The sequence below is a fragment of the Pristiophorus japonicus genome, chromosome 15, assembly GCF_044704955.1.
Source record: "Pristiophorus japonicus isolate sPriJap1 chromosome 15, sPriJap1.hap1, whole genome shotgun sequence".
NCBI lineage: Eukaryota > Metazoa > Chordata > Chondrichthyes > Pristiophoridae > Pristiophorus > Pristiophorus japonicus.
In genome coordinates, this window is record NC_091991.1 from 159,716,268 (window position 1) to 159,733,088 (window position 16,821).

At 46.0% G+C, this 16,821-nt stretch overlaps 1 protein-coding gene across 1 annotated transcript in view; it reads left to right on the forward strand.

The window, feature by feature from the left end:
* Nucleotides 1–16,821, forward strand: part of pla2g10 (phospholipase A2 group X) — a 66,215-nt gene that overhangs the window by 1,036 nt on the left and 48,358 nt on the right. The window lies entirely within an intron of this gene.

The window sequence follows — 16,821 nt, forward strand, 5'->3', positions numbered from 1 at the left end:
TCCTAATAATTCAAAGTCATTTCTTTTAACAACTAATTAAAATCCAATGATTTGAGATAAGCAATGTAAATAAGAGCGACCAGGAGAGTGAGGGAGGAAGAGAAGGGGTGGAGGCCGATGGGGAGGGAGGGAGAGGTTTTATTTCTTGTCAAGGATCTTAAGTTAGCGAATTCATGCAGCAGTTTCTGTCAAATACCAGTGGTACACATACTACATGAATATAATGAAGTACTAAATAACACCAGTATTTGTTATAACATTTCACAATCTACACAATTCTATAATTAGACTGCATAATGAAATAACTAAGTTACTCCTGCCTTGTAATCAACTGTAATCAACATTTAAAGCATCAAATTATCAGTTGTATGATAAATTAAGGGCTAATGTCTGCGTGGATTCATCCCAGCCCACCAGTGGGGGCTAAAGCATGGTAGCATGAGTGAAATATGGCCAGGTAGATCTAGCCTAATGAATGTGTGATGTTTATAGTGGGCTACTTTGATCTCCTTCAGTGCAGACCAACTACTGTGCATTAGCTATGATGATCTTGGATTCTGCCAGGTCCTTGGATCTTTAGAGGTTCAGCTTACACTTCTCCACATAAATACCTTGGATAAGACCACATCGAACTTTGGTAATGTCTTTGAAGAATGGCATCCTAAGCATGGCTAATGTATAGATTTGGCTTTTTCACACATTTGCTCATTGGGCACGAGATATTGTCCAGGATATTGCTCCTGATGAGCAATATTAGATGAGTTGCCCCTCTCTCGCCTCAAAGGTGTGTTACACTACAAGCCTAAGTACAGAACCATCTTGACTGGGTAAACATTTTCAGGTTCAGTGTAGGATAGATTTACCAAAAAAGCAACCTCCATCCTTATGCTATTTACATGAAGGGGAATAGCACTGCCTAAGCCTTATATCACCTTTCTCTGTGTCTGGTGAGCAGTATAGCAATAGGCTTTCCACAAAATCTCTGTCAGCACTTCTTGGGGGATCCAAACTACTGTCTACCTTTTAAACTAGACTCTGGAACATCAGTTGCACTGCCTCTTATCCTCTTATCAGGGGTGCTAGATGCTCAATCTGGCCAGCAAACTGCTTCAAAGTTTCTGTGAGCAAATCACCTAGAACCACAGGGTCCTGGAGGGTTTGGCCTAACGGTGTCTGTGCTCTCTGCAGTACAGAGGCCTGTCTCCGGAGGTCTTGTATTTCCTGCTGCAGCACTCTTAAAGGGTGGCAACATTAATGGTAATAGCAGTAGAACAACAACCCAATTGCAGATGCAGCTATCCTAAGGAAGCCTTTATCTCTTTTAGCACGCCTCCCACCGATGGGCCGCTCATCCTAAACTAGACTTTTCTTGAGCTCACCTCAAGCTGCGCATGTTCGCCATAATCCTGAAACCATGGTTACATTCCTGGTGTCAGTTTCTGCGTACCATTTCCCAAGTACTGGTGAATGATGGCCTGGCTGTCAAGGATTGTGTAGACTCAGAAAAGATTGAAGATGATGGGTTTGTTTTCTTTGGAACAGAGGAGGCTGAGGGGAGACCTCATTGAGGTGTATAAAATTATGAGGGACCTAAATAGAATTGATAGGAAGGACCTATTTCCCTTAGCAGAGGGGTCAACAACAAGGGGGCATAGATTTAAAGTAATTGGTAGAAAGTTTAGAGGGGATTTGAGGGCAAATTTCTTCACTCAGAGGGTGGTAGGGGTATGGAACTCACTGCCTGAAAGGGTGGTAGAGGCAGAAACACTCATCACACTTGGATGTGCACTTGAAGTACCATAACCTACAGGGCTACGGTCCAAGAGCTGGAAAGTGGGATTAGGCTGGATAGCTTTGTCGGCCGGCGTGAACACGATGGGCTGAAATGGCCTCCTTCTGCTGTAAATTTCTATGATTATATGATCTGGACACTACCCAAAGTTCTGCAAACCATGAAGCCTGGCATTTCCCTTAGCAGGACTCCAGATGGAAGACTGAGTCATGGTTGATGACTCAGAGGACAATTTAGATAGTTTTGAAATAAGCTGTGCTGGAACTGTGCCAAGCAGCTTCATATGTATCAGAAACTGAATAATTAAAGTCCTTTCTCGGTAATCCTGTCTGGCCCCTATGATACCCTATTTACTTCAGGCTCATAGCAAAATTACGATAAATCCATTCATACGATTTCTTTTTATCTGTCACGATAAATTTGCTAAACAATTTGTGGCTGATTCGATAAGGTCCTTCCCAGTTGTGTAAAACCCTTTTTGGCAGCCACTGTTTTGGGACCGCAATTGAAGTAAGCCACTTTGAGGAAGATTTTCATCTTAATCCTTGGTTGAAGCGCAGAAAGGAAAATCTAGTGGGGAGGGCTGCAGGGCCAGTATCAGAGCCCGCCTGATATTCCTTCCATTGAAATGAAACCAGGAATATCCAGCGGGTTGGGTGAGGCTGATGGCATGGTGCTAATGGCGCACCTACACGGCCACCGTGGCAGCTCTGTGAAAGCCGAACACACCCTCCCCCACCCTTCTCGGTCCCCTTAATCCGGAAGGGGTTATGCTCACCCATTCTTCGCTGCACCTTTCTTTCCTACAAGCCCATCACAGTAAGGGGAGGCAAAAGAGGAGGAAGCTGTTGACCATGGAGGATAGTACTGAGTGAGAGGATGTGACGCCCAAGCCCACCCATTAGTACCGGACCTAGATCCTGCTCCATGTGCCACTGCCACAACCCGCTCAATTTCACTCTTTCTATCACTTGGACGCACTATATACGAACAATGACGGACAGGCCCATTGAGTCTGTCCCACATAATTGAGTATCACAACATATACCCTCCACCCGACCTGAAACCATGTGATCTCCTGGGAGAGGCAAAAAAAACAGATTAAAAACCCAGACCAATTTGCGGAAAAAACATGGGAAATTCCTCCGACCCATCTAGGCGATCGAAACTAGTCCAGGAGATCATTCTGGCCATTAAATTCCCTGCAGTACCCACCTTCTGTAAGAGATGATCTCCGCTGCAGCCAGAAAGAAATCCAGCATTTGCTTGAAGGAATTCAGAGATTCCTTGGATTCCATATATTTTCATGCTGAGGGAGTTAGATAGTGTAAGTATAGCTGCAACATTAGCACAAGGTCGCTTGAGGAGCAGGGAGTGGGTCAGGAAATGCCACCTTCCCAGAGGAGGCCGAGGTGGAGGCTGCCAATGGCTTTGGAGTTGTGGGACCCAGATCCCATGGGTACTCATCTGAAAAGAAGGATATTCAAGGAAAGAAAGAAAGACTTATAGCGCCTTTCACGACCGCCGGACATCTCAAAGCACTTCACAGCCAATGAAGTACTTTTGGAGTGTAGTCACTGTTGTAATGTGGGAAACCATACATACATCCATGCTCTGAGATTGGTCCCTGAAGATGTGCAGCAACTGACAGCTGTAACTTTAGAATCAACAGCCCTTATTTGTGGCAACATCAGACAAGCTTTTTCTTTGTTACAAGTGTTCATGGAGCATGTAGCTCATTGGAACTTGTAATAGGCCCCCTACCTAAGAAGCAGCCAAGAATCAGTTGGCGTCTCCTCCTCCACCGAAGCACAAACTGTACCACTGGTGGTAGTAGGGGAGAGATCACACAGTCCCCTGCATACCAGCTTTCAGTTCTGGGAAGCTTTCAAGATAGCTGCCCTCAGACCAGCCAGCTCACCGATCAGTGGGGACACAGATCCACGGCCCAGAGGAATTGTGATGGCTGGAAAGGATCAACCTGAGGCTGATATTTCTAAGGACAGCAGCACATGCCAGGCCTCCAGCCACTTCCCTCAGAGCATCACTCCAGTGGCACATAGGAGGTGACCCTAGTCTGGATATGCACTTTGAAGTGCCGTAACCTACAAGGTTACGGACCAAGAGCTGGAAAGTGGGATTAGGCTGGATAGCTCTTTGTCGGCCGGCACGGACACGATGAGCCGAACTGGCCTCCTTTCGTACTGTAAATTTCTATGATTCTATGCCCAGGCACATGCAGAGATTCAGCCAGCAGTGGCTCCCTCCCATGCTACAATGAGAAGAGGAGCATCTCAGTCCCATGAACCTTTTGATTGTTCTGGATTGCAAAAATAGTTGCGAAAATTACCCTAGGCTACTATTCTCTACTGCTAACTGTCTCCTTAAATCCCTCTCCCCTGTCTTCACCACACTCACCTCCTACAACAAGTGAGAGGAGCTCATGGACTTCTTTGTATCAAAGATTGAGACCCTCCGATCAGCTGCCTCTGCGAGTTCCCTTCCTTCACCTAGGCCACAGGGCCAAACTTCATCTGACGCTCCCACCTGTGCTAGCCTAAATATATCTTCCTCTAGTTTCTCATTGGTCTCCCCTCTTAATCTCTCCAAACTCATCTTATCCATGAGATCCACTTCCTGCTCTCTTGACCCTAATCCCACTAAACTGCTGACCACCCAACTTCCTTTTCTGGCTCCAATGTTAGCCAACATTGTTAACGGTTCTCTGTCCTCAGGTACTGTTCCCTTCTCCTTCAAATCTGCTGTCATCACCCCTCTCAAAAAAACAACCCTTGACCCCATTTTGCTTGCTAGCTATCGCCCAATCTCCAACCTCCCTTTCCTGTCCAAATTACTTGAACGTGTTGTTGCTTCTCAAATCACCCTTGGTGACTGTGACAAAGGTAAACTATCCCTCTTCATCCTTCTGGACCTGTCTGCAGCCTTTGACACAGTTGACCACTCCATCCTCCTCCAAAGCCTCTCCACCAATGTCCAGTTAGGTGGGACTGCACTTGCCTGGTTCCATTCTTATCTATCTAATCGTAGCCAGAAAATCTCCAGCAGTGGCTTCTCTTCCCACTCCCGCATCATTACCTCTGGTGTCCCCCAAAGATCTGTCCTTGGTCCCCTCTTATTTCTCATCTATATGCTGCCCCTTGGCGCTATCATCCGAAAACACTGCATCAGTTTCCACACGTACGCTGACGATACCCAGCTTTACCTCTCCACCACTTCTGTCAACCCCTGCTTGGTATCTAAATTGTCAGATTGCTTGACAGTCAGTACTGGATGAGCAGAAATTTTCTCCAGTTAAATATTGGGAAGACCGAAGCCATTATCTTTGATCCCCGCCACAAATTGCGTTCCCTAACCACTGACTCCATCCCTGTCCCTAGCATCAATCTGAGGATGAATAAGACTGTTCACAACCTAGGTGTCATATTTGACCCTGAAATGAGTTTCCAGCCACATATCCACGGCATAACTAAAACAGCCTTTTTCACCTCCTTAACATTGCCCGCCTCCGCCCCTGCCTCAGCTCTTCTGCTACTGAAACTCTCAATCATGCCTTTGTTATCTCTAGACTTGACTACTCCAACTCTCTCCTGGCCAGTCTTTCACATTCCACACTACATAAACTTGAAGTCATCCAAAACTCAGCAGCCCGTGTACTAACCTGCACCAAGTCAAGATCACCCATCACCCCTGTGCTTTCTGATCTACATTGGCTCCCAGTTAAACAACGCCTCGATTTCAAAATCCTCATCCTTGTTTACAAATCACTCCATGGACTTGCCCCTTCCTATCTCTGTAATCTTTTTCAGCCTCACAATCTCTCAAGATGTCTGCACTTCTCAAATTCTGGCCTCTTGAACATCCCTCATTATAACTGCTCAACCATCGGTGGACATGCCTTCAGCTGCCTGAGCCGTAAGCTCTGGAACTCCCTCCCTAAACCTCTCTGCCTCTCTATGTTTCTTTCCTCCTTTAAGACTCTCATTAAAACCTACCTCTTTAAACAAGCTTTTTGATCATCTGCCTTAATTTCTTCTGTGGCTTGGTGCCAAATTTATCAGTTTGTCTGTAACACTGTTGTGAAGCGTCTTGGGATGTTTTACTACGTTAAAGGCGCTATATGAGTAAAAGTTATTATTTTTGCAGCATGGGAGCAGCAAATCACCCCTTGCGATACTGGCTCTCAGGTTGCACCCAGGAGAAGCAGTAGAACAGGAGAAAGAAAGACACATTCTTTCCCCGGGGAAAGAAAGAAAGACTTGCATTTATATAGTGCCTTTCACTACCACAGGACATCCCAAAGCGCTTTACAGCAATTGAAGTACTTTTGAAGTGTAGTCAGGGAAGCACAGGGCAAGGAAAGAGTACAAAAGGCAAAATACTGCGGATGCTGGAAATCTGAAATAAAAACAGAAAATGCTGGAAACACTCAGCAGGTCAGACAGCATCTGTGGAGAAAGAAACAGAGTTAACGTTTCAGGCCAATGACCCTTTGTCAGTCAGAAGCATTACCAGCACGTACCATCCGGTAAAACTCGATGTTGTGTCCGGAAGGCTGTAAAGTGCCTGATCAAAAGACGAGGTGCTGTTCCTCGAGCTTTGCCGAACACCTCCTGAACACCTCGTCACTTGCCATTTTAATTCTCTGCCCTCCTACTCTGACCTCTCTGCCCTTGGCCTCCTACACAGTTCCAATGAAGCTCAATGGATGTTTAAGGCTCTCTCGGCCGAATACCAAAACAGTTGCTCTGAAAAGTCATTCCCAGTGGCAGTATTTGACACCCAAGTTTTCAGCAGTCTTCAGGCTCACTGGCTGTCTCAGCTGATCCTTGCTACAGCTGTATTTTCTAACTTACTGTTAGTGCATTGTGAGTAGGAATCAGGTAACCTGGGGCCACTACATATATTTTAATTAAATAGATGGGCAGCGGGCAGACCCTGGGAAGGGCCAAATCATGCTTGGAAATTTGGGCTCATTGAATTCGGGGCAGAAAACCAGCAGAAATGGCTTCTACGCGAAATTGCTGGCCAGAAAAAATACTTGCCCTGATTTAATACTGTAGATTCATCAAAAACAGTAGAAAATTTCAGAGCTTTGTATTTCTTTCCGGTTATCAAATTTTCTAAGGTACCAGGATTTCTTGTGGCTCAGGTGGCCTCGTATAATAACAGAAGCAGCCTTTCATGGCACAGGGTTGACGTAGAACTCGTTTGAGTTATGGCAGTGCCTTTATTTCACGACTTGTTCAGTTACATGGAATTACATAGAATGTACAGCACAGAAACAGGCCATTCGGCCCTTATACCGGCATTTATGCTTCACTTGAACCTCCTCCCATCCCTCATTATCTAACTCTATCAGCATAACTCTCTATTCCCTTCTCCGCCATATGCTTGTCTAGCCTCCCCTTAAATGCATCTTTACCATTCGCCTCAACCACTCCCTGTGGTAGCAAGTTCCTACATTCTCACCACTCTAGGTAAAGAAGTTTCTTTTGAATTCCCTATTGGATTTCTTGGTGACTATCTTATATTGATGGCCTCTCGTTTTGCTCTTCCCCACAAGTGGAAACACTGTGTCTACTCTATCAAAACCTTTCATAATTTTAAAGACTTTTATTCGGTTACCTATTATGTTCCTAACACAGATGAGTCTGCATACAGGGTGGTTAAAGTAACAGTGACTTCAGTCTTTAACAAGACATTCCAGAGTGAGGAACAGGCCTTCGGGGCCAGCTTATATACAGTGCTCCCAAGGGATGCTGGGATCCCTTGGGACTTCAAGGGATGAGCTCCCTGGTGGCGGAACATGGGAGTGCATGCTTTACAGAAACACAACATCACTCCCCCATCAAAGTCAAAGTGAAAACTGTTTACAAGGTGAGGCGGTCGGGAGCCTTTCTTTCCCTGGTGGACCGCCTCGGTACAAATGTCTGTTCTGGTGTGTTGGCTGTGCCCTCGCTGGGCTGGCGTGTTGTTGGCCCTGCAGGGCTACTAGGTGAGCCTGGCCTTGCCGGGCTGTTGGGCGTGATGGGTTCAATTTCCTGGTCCGGCGTGGTAATCGTTGATCCTTTGGGTGTGTGTTGTGGGCTCGAAAAAGGTGGTGTCTGCTGTGGGTTGTTCAGGGCAGTCTGTGAACTGCAGCCTCGTTTGGTACAGGTGCTTTCTGCAAATTTGTCCATTGTCTAGTTTGACTACAAACACCCTACTCCCTTCTTTAGTTATCACCATGCCCACGATCCACTTGGGACCATGTCCATAGTTTAGCACATACACAGGGTCATTCAGATCAATTTCCCGTGACACAGTGGTGCGACCATCGTTTACATTTTGTTGCTACCGCCTGCTCTCTACCTGATCATGCAGGTTGGGGTGAACCAGCGAGAGTCTGGTTTTAAGTGTCCTTTTCATGAGTAACTCAGCCGGGGGCACGTCTGTGAGCGACTGGGGTCTCGTGCGGTAGCTGAGCAGTACTCAGGACAGGCGGGTTTGGAGTGAGCCTTCTGTGACTCGTTTAAGACTCTGTTTGATGGTTTGTACTGCGCGCTCTGCCTGCACATTGGAGGCTGGTTTAAACGGGGCCGAGGTGACATGTTTGATCCCATTGCGGGTCATGAATTCTTTAAATTCGGCACTGGTGAAACATGGCCCGTTGTCATTGACCAGTATGTCAGGCAGGCCGTGGGTGGCAAACGTGGCCCTCAGGCTTTCAATGGTGGCGGTGGCGGTGCTTCCCGACATTATTTCACATTCAATTCATTTTGAAAAAGCATCCACCACCACCAGGAACATTTTATCGAGAAACGGGCCCGCATAGTCGACATGGATCCTCGACCATGGTCTGGAGGGCCAGGATCACAAACTTAATGGTGCCTCTCTGGGCGCGTTGCTCAACTGAGCACATACGCTGCATTGCCGTACACAGGACTCTAAGTCAGAGTCGATACCGGGCCACCACACGTGGGATCTGGCTATTGCTTTCATCATTACTATACCCGGGTGTGTGCTGTGGAGATCCGAGATGAACGTCTCCCTGCCCTTTTTTCGTAGCATTACGCGATTACCCCACAACAGGCAGTCTGCCTAAATGGACAGCTCGTCCTTTCGCCTCTGGAACGGCTTGATTGGCTCTTGCATTTCAACGGGGATGCTGGCCTAGCTCCCATGCAGTACACAGTTTTTTACTAGGGACAGCAGAGGATCTTGGCTGGTCCAAGTCCTAAACTGGCGGGCCGTGACAGGTGATTTATCATTTTCAAACACTTCCATGACCATCAACAAGTCTGCGGGCTGCGCCACCATCAACAAGTTTGCAAGCTGCGCCATTTCCACCCCCGTGGTAGGCAATGGTAGCCGACTGAGAGCATCCGCATAGTTCTCGGTGCCTGGCCTGTGGTGGATGGTATAGTTAAACACTGATAGCGCGAGTGGCCACCTTTGTATGCGGGCTGAGGCATTAGTATTTATCCCCTTGTTTTCAGCGAACAGGGATGTGAGGGGCTTGTGATCGGTACCGACTTGAGTAGGCTCTCCATGTTTCTCTGGAAGATCGCTGCAGCCGACCAAATTACAAACGGGCATCTGTTGTAGATGAACAGTCCCTTGTGCGTGTTGGTGCAGGTGAGGTCCTTCGAAGACTCCTCCAGCTCCTGCGTCATGTCGGCCAAAGTCAGGTCGAGCTTGGTGAACGTCTTGCCTTCTGCGAGCATCGCAAATAGGCCGTTTGCCGTATTGGTCCTGTAATGAGAAACGATAAATAGTTACTTTATAATCCGCCGCAAATCCTGACCGTGCCATCACTTTTGAGTACTGGAACAATCGGGCTGGCCCACTCGCTGAATTCCACTGGGGAGATGATGCCCTCGCGTTGCAGCCTGTCCAGCTCGATTTCCACTCTCTCCCTCATCATGTGAGGTACCGCTTGCGCCTTGTAGTGAATGGGTCGTGCCTCTGGGACTAAGTGGATCCGCACCTTCACCCCAGAAAAGTTTCCAATGCCTGGCTCAAAAAGGGAAGGAAATTTGTTAAGAACCTGGGTACATGAGGCCTCATCGACATGTGATAGCGCTCGGATGTCATCCCAGTTCCAGCGGATTTTGCCCAGCCAGCTCCTTCCAAGCAGTGTGGGGCCATCGCCCGGGACAATCCAGAGTGGCAGTTCGTGCACCGTGCTCTCGTAGGTGACCTTGACCATGGCCCTGCCGAGGACAGTGATAAGCTCTTTGGTGTACGTTCTCAGTTTCGTGTGGATGGGGCTCAGGGCTGGTCTGAATGCCTTGTTGCACCACAGTCTCTCAAACATCTTTTTACTCATGATGGATTGGCTAGCACCAGTGTCCAGTTTCATGGGTAAGCCATTCAATTTTATGTTTAGCATTATAGGTGGACATTTCATCGAAAATGTGTACACCCCGTGTACTTCAGCATCTGCCTCCTCTCTCTGAGGCTCGAAATTGCTTTGATCCACCATGGACTGATCTTCCTCTGCCACGTGGTGGTTAGCAGGTTTTATAGAGCTTGCAGCTCGTTTGCAAGCTCGTTGGAGGTGCCCCATTGTTCCACAGCTCTTGCAAACATTTGAAGCGGCATGAATAGGCTGAATGGGAGCCTCCACAACGCCAACAAGGTGTGAATTGCCTTGCATTTATCCTTTGTTGGGGACTTTGAGTCATCTGGATCACCTGAGGCCTGCTGGCAGTTGCAGACTTGTGGGTTCTGCCTTGTACATTTCTGCTCGCAAACATTTCCGGATAATTTATGAACATTGCTAGCACTTGTGTGCTGAGAGATTTGTTTGGTGTTATCACTGGTGGACATAAACGCCTGTGCTATCGCAATGGCCTTACTGAGGGTCGGTGTCTCTACAGTCAAAAGTTTTCGTAGGATGGTCTCGTGGCCAATGCCCAGCACAAAAAAGTCTCTGAGCATTTGCTCCAGGTAGCCATCAAACTCACATTGTCCTGCAAGTCGCCTCAGCTCGACAACGTAGCTCGCCACTTCCTGACCTTCAGATCGCTGGCATGTGTAGAACCGATACCTCGCCATCAGCACGCTCTCCCTCGGGTTAAGATGCTCCCGAACCAGTGTACACAGTTCCTCATACGACTTATCTGTGGGTTTCACCGGAGCCAGAAGATTCTTCATGAGGCTGTAGGTCGGTGTTCCGCAGACCATAAGGAGGACCGCTCTCCTTTTTGCTTCCTTCTCCGTCCAGCTCATTGGCTACAAAGTACTGGTCTAGCCATTCGACATAGGCTTCCCAGCCCTCACTCTCCGGGAACTTCTCCAGGATGCCCACAGTTTGCTGCATCTTTGCGTTGGATTCATATTCTCGTCGCCAGTTATTTTGTTCCTAACACAGATGAGATTGAACACAGGGAGGTTAAAGTAACAGTGACCTCAGTCTTTATTAAGACACTCCAGAGTGAGGAACAGGCCTTAGGGGCCGGCTTATATACAGTGCTCTCAAGGGATGCTGGGATCCCTTGGAACTTCAGGGGATGAGCTCGCTGGTGGCGGAACATGGGAGTGCATGCTTTACAAATACACAACATTACCCTTCAGCCTTCTCTTTTCAAGAAAAAAGAGATCCAGCTTGTTCATTCTTTCCTAATAGGTATAACCTCGCATTTCTGGTATCCTCCTTGTAAATCTTTTTTGCACCCTTTCCAGCCTCTATATCCTCTTTATAATATGGTGACCAGAACTATACACAGTACTCCCAAGTGTGATCTCACAAAGGTTCGATATAAGTTTAGCATAACTTTTCTATTTTTCACTTCAATCCCTCAGAAATAAACCCTAGTGCTTGGTTTGCATTTTATGGCCTTATTAACTTGCGTCATTTCTTTTAGTGATGACTGTACACTTGGCTTTCTAAACTGACAGCTGTGGTGGCTCTATTGATTTTTTCACTGTCAGCTCCGCAGGGTGTTACTCTTGTCTGCAGCTTCTGCTTTAACTAGCAGATTAGCATATCAGCAAATACAAGTTTAAAACTAAAAAACTACTTCAAACTTTTATTTCTATGGTCTCTGGAAGGAATCAGTTCACTTACTTGTACTTAGTTGCTATGTACTTACAATGGTATTAAATTAAATTGTTAAAAGTTAATACCAGTTTAATAATACCCCTCAAATCCTTGGGTTGTTCCATTCCTAATAAATGTAAAAACACTGCGATCAGTGCCCTCATAAATCTTGAAAGAGATATTAATCAAATGGAGCGAAACAAATCCTTAACTCCTTCACCTTAACTCCTCATCAAAGAATCCCCATGAAATTCATTATCCCTCTGCCTCATCATCATTATAGGCAGTCCCTGCCAAAAAGGGATGAGTTCACAGGTGTTTCAATGAAGGACCTAATATTCCAGATCCAGAACTACATCTTGAAGGGTGGAAGATGCCTGTTCGTGAATTTTTTTAACATGTAGCGGCTGTTGCACACCAGCCACCACACGGGCTTGACAGAGCTAGGTCTTGGTCCAGTGGTCCAAGACGACTGGAGACCTGCTCTGCTGCACGGACCTAGTGCGCACACATATCGCAGTGTGGGCTGGCCGGTGCTGCCCCTGGGCCCTCGCCTCTTCTGGTCCCGAACTCACGCTTCTCCTGGGTCCCAATCACATCCCTCTACAATCTCTCACCGCACCTTCGCCCTAGATGCTTGAATTTGTGTCACTGAATCTGTCTTACATCAACCGGAGCAAATTATATCAACAGTTATGTTAACAAACCCCCATTAGGATGCATATACGCTTGTAATGAATGAGTCAAGCACTTCTTGCTAAACTCATCAAAGAGGATGATGAACTATTAACATCTCTTCGTTAACACACTTATGATAATACAATTTGCAGCATGCCAATATTAAACAATCAGAGAACCCAAGGTACTGAGGTAGATATTATTGACTGATGGAATTCATATCAGAGTTTACAAAGTCAGTTGAAGTATATCACAGCATTGGCAGGGCTCTACTTATTGGAAGTTGATCTTATACTCAATGTCCAAGATAACACTACCATAATACACCAGTGACAAATTAACACTCATTCTTCTACACTCTTAAAAATAGCAACAATTCCCCTCTTAAAAATTGTATTAAAGCAGAAAGAGGTTGCAATTAAAATAGGTACAAAATTAATTTTTCTAAAGTGCCAACTATAAATTGGAGTAATGGACATGTTTATTTTGCTACATAAAAGGCAATTAGTTAAATATCTGCTAAGGTTGTCCTTCAACCTGAATTTGCATTTATCATCATCATAGGCGGTCCCTCGAATGAGGAAGACTTGCTTCCACAAGAGTTCACAGATGTTTCAACGAAGAACCCGATGTTCCAGTCCTGAACTCCAATTGAGGGGGTGGAAGATGCCTGTGCGTGGATTTTTTTAACGTGTGGTGACCGTTGCACACCAGCCACCACACGGGCTTGACAGGGCTAGGTCTTGGTCCAGTGGCAAGGGTTGAACCAGGACGACTGGAGACTAGCTCTGCTGCACAGACCTAGTGCGCACACATATCGCAGTGAGGGCAGGCCCTCAGCTCTTCTGGGCCCCATACCCTCATTCGCTGCACCTTTGCCCACGATGTTCCAGGACCTGGCGCTCCAGCTCTATTTATAGCCCTGACCTATGGTGGTGTTCTCACATAGGTTTATATAGTGCCTTTCACAACCTCAGCACATCCCAAAGTGTTTTACAGTCAAAGAAGTACTTATTAAAATGTAGACACTGTTGTAATGTAGGAAATGTGGCAGCCAATTTGCATACAGCAAGGTCTCACAAACAGCGATGAAATAAATGACCAGATAATCTGTTTTAGTGATATTGGTTGAGGGATAAATGTTGGCCAGGACAGCAGGAGAACTCTCTTGCTTGTCTTCAAAATAGTGCCCTGGGATCTTTTACATCTCCCAAGAGGGCAGATGGAGCCTTGATTTAAGATCTCATCTGAATGATGGCATCTCCAACAGTGCAGCACTCCCTCAGCACTGTACTGGAGTGTCAGCCTAGATGTTTTTGTGCTCAAACCTCTGGAGTGGGACTTGAAGCCACAACTTTCTGACTCAGAGACAAGCGTGCTACCAACTGAGCCACAGCTGACACTTAATTAGTAATTGAAACTTCAAGAACAGGGCTTCCAAGTTCTATACATAACACTTTAAACGTGATCTGGAGCCAAAAGGCTGCAGGTAAACCCAGTAGACCAGAAGGACAAGGGCGACAGGCGCATGGGAACACCATCCCCTCCACGTTCCCTTCCAAGTCACACACCATCCTGACTTGGAACTATATTGGCGTTCCTTCATCATTGCTGGGTCAAAATCCTGGAACTCGCTCCGAGGATAGACCGGAACCAGGTTAGAATACGAAGAAATCTCACAAATTCACCAATTTAATCACTGCAGATTTTACCAGAATTGTCAATGCATTTACATCAGCTCCAGCTACAAACCTAAAAAAAAGACTTGCATTTATATAGCACTTTTCATGACCTCAGGACATCTTTACAGCCAATTAATTACTTTATTTGAAGTGTAGTCACTGTTGTAATGTAGGAAATGAAACATTGAAGATATCAATGTACTGGTCAGTGGGCAGAACAGTGGCAAATGGAATTCAACCCCGATAAGTGTGAGATAATGCATTTGGGGTGGTCTAACAAGGCAAGGGAATACACATTAAATGGTACGACACTGTAAAGTGTAGAGCAACAAAGGGACCTTGGAGTGCAGGTCCACAGATCCCTGAAGGTAGCATGCCAGTTAGATAAGGTGGTTAAGAAGACATTTGGAATACTTGCCTTTATTAGTTGAGGTATGGAATACAAGAGGAAGGAGGTTATGCTTGAACTGTATAAAACACTGGTTAGGCTGCAACTGGAGTACTGTGTGCAGTTCTGGTTACCACATTACAGGAAATATGTGATTGCACTGGAAAAGGTGCGGAGGAGATTTACAAGAATGTTGCCTGGACTGGAGAATTTTGGCTATGAGGAAAGATTGGAGATGCTGGATCTGTTTTCTTTGGAACAGAGGAGGCTGAGGAGAGACCTGATTGAGGTGTATAACATTATGAGGAGGCTGGATAGAGTGGATAGAAAGGACTTGTTTCCCTTGGCAGCGGGCTCAACAACCAGGGGGCATAGATTTAAAGTAATTGTAGGGAGGTTTAGAGGTGATATGAGGGGAAATTTCTTCACCCAGAGGGTGGTGGGGGTCTGGAACGCACTGCCTGAAAGTGTGGTAAAGGAAGAAACTCTCACCACATTTTAAAAATACTTGGACATGCACTTAAAGTGCCTACAGGGCTATGGACCAAGAGCTGGAAAGTGGCATTAGGTTGGATAGCTCTTTGTCGGCCGGCACGGACACAATGGGCTGAAATGGTCTCCTTCCATGCTGTAAATTTCGATGATTCTATGATTCATTATCTGAAGCATTGCGAATGGAACTGAACACTGTGCAATCATCAGCAAACATCCCCACTTCTGACCTTACGATGGAGGGAAAATCATTGATGAACATAAGAACATAAGAAGTAGGAGCAGGAGTAGGCCATACGCCCCCTTGAGCCTGCTCCACCATTTAATACGATCATGGCTGATCCGATCATGGACTCGGGTCCACTTCCCTGCCCGCTCTCCATAACCCTTTATTCCCTTATCATTAAAGAAACTGTCTAATTCTGTCTTAAATTTATTCAATGTCCCAGCTTCCACAGCTCTCTGAGGCAGCGAATTCCACAGATCCACAACCCTCTGAGAGAAGAAATTTCTCCTCATCTCAGTTTTAAATGGGCGGCACCTTATTCTAAGATTATGCCCTCTAGTTCTAGTCGGCTCTATCAGTGGAAACATCCTTTCTGTATCCACCCAGTTAAGCCCCCTCATACGTTTCGATAAGATCACCTCTCATTCTTCTGAATTCCAATGAGTAGAGGACCAACCTACTCAACCTTTCTTCATAAATCAACCCCCTCATCTCCGGAATCAATCTTGTGAACCTTCTTTGAACTGCCTCCAAAGCAAGTATATTCTTTCGTAAATATGGAAACTAAAACTGCACGCAGTATTCCAGGTGTACCAATACCCTGTACAACTGTAGCAAGACTTCCCTGCTTTTAAACTCCATCCCCTTTGCAATAATGGCCAAGATTCCATTGGCCTTCCTGATCACTTGCTGTACCTGCATACTAACCTTTTGTGTTTCATGCACAAGTACCCCCAGGTCCCGCTGTACTGTTGCACTTTGCAATCTTTCTCCATTTAAATAATAACTTGCTCTTTGATTTTTTTCTGCCAAAGTGCATGACCTCACACTTCCCAACATTATACTCCAAGTGCCAAACGTTTGCCCACCCACTTAGCCTGTCTATATCCTTTTGCAGATTTTTTGTGTCCTCCTCACACATTGCTTTTCCTCCCACCTTTGTATCGTCAGCAAACTTGGCTACGTTACACTCGGTCCCTTCCTCCAAGTCGTTAATATAGATTGTAAATAGTTGGGATCCCTGCAGCACCCCACTGGTTACTGATTGCCAACCCGAGAATGAACCATTTATCCCGACTCTCTGTTTTCTGTTCATTAGCCAATCCTCTATCCATGCTAATATATTACCCCCAACCCCATGAACTTTTATCTTGCGCTGTAACCTTTTATTTGGCACCTTGTCAAATGCCTTCTGGAGTCCAAATATACCACATCCACTGGTTCCCCTTTATCCACCCTGTTTGTTACATCCTCAAAGAATTCTAGCAAATTTATCAAACATGACTTCCCCTTCGTAAATCCATGCTGAATCTGCCTGACCGAATTTTGCTTTTCCAAATGTCCTGCAACTGCTTCTTTAATAATGGACTCCAACATCTTCCCAACCACAGATGTTAGGCTAAATGGTCTATAGTTTCCTGCTTTTTGTCTGCCTCCTTTTTTAAATAGAGGCATTACATTTGCAGTTTTCTAATCAGCTGAAAATGGTTGGGCCTCGGGCACTGTCCTGAGGAA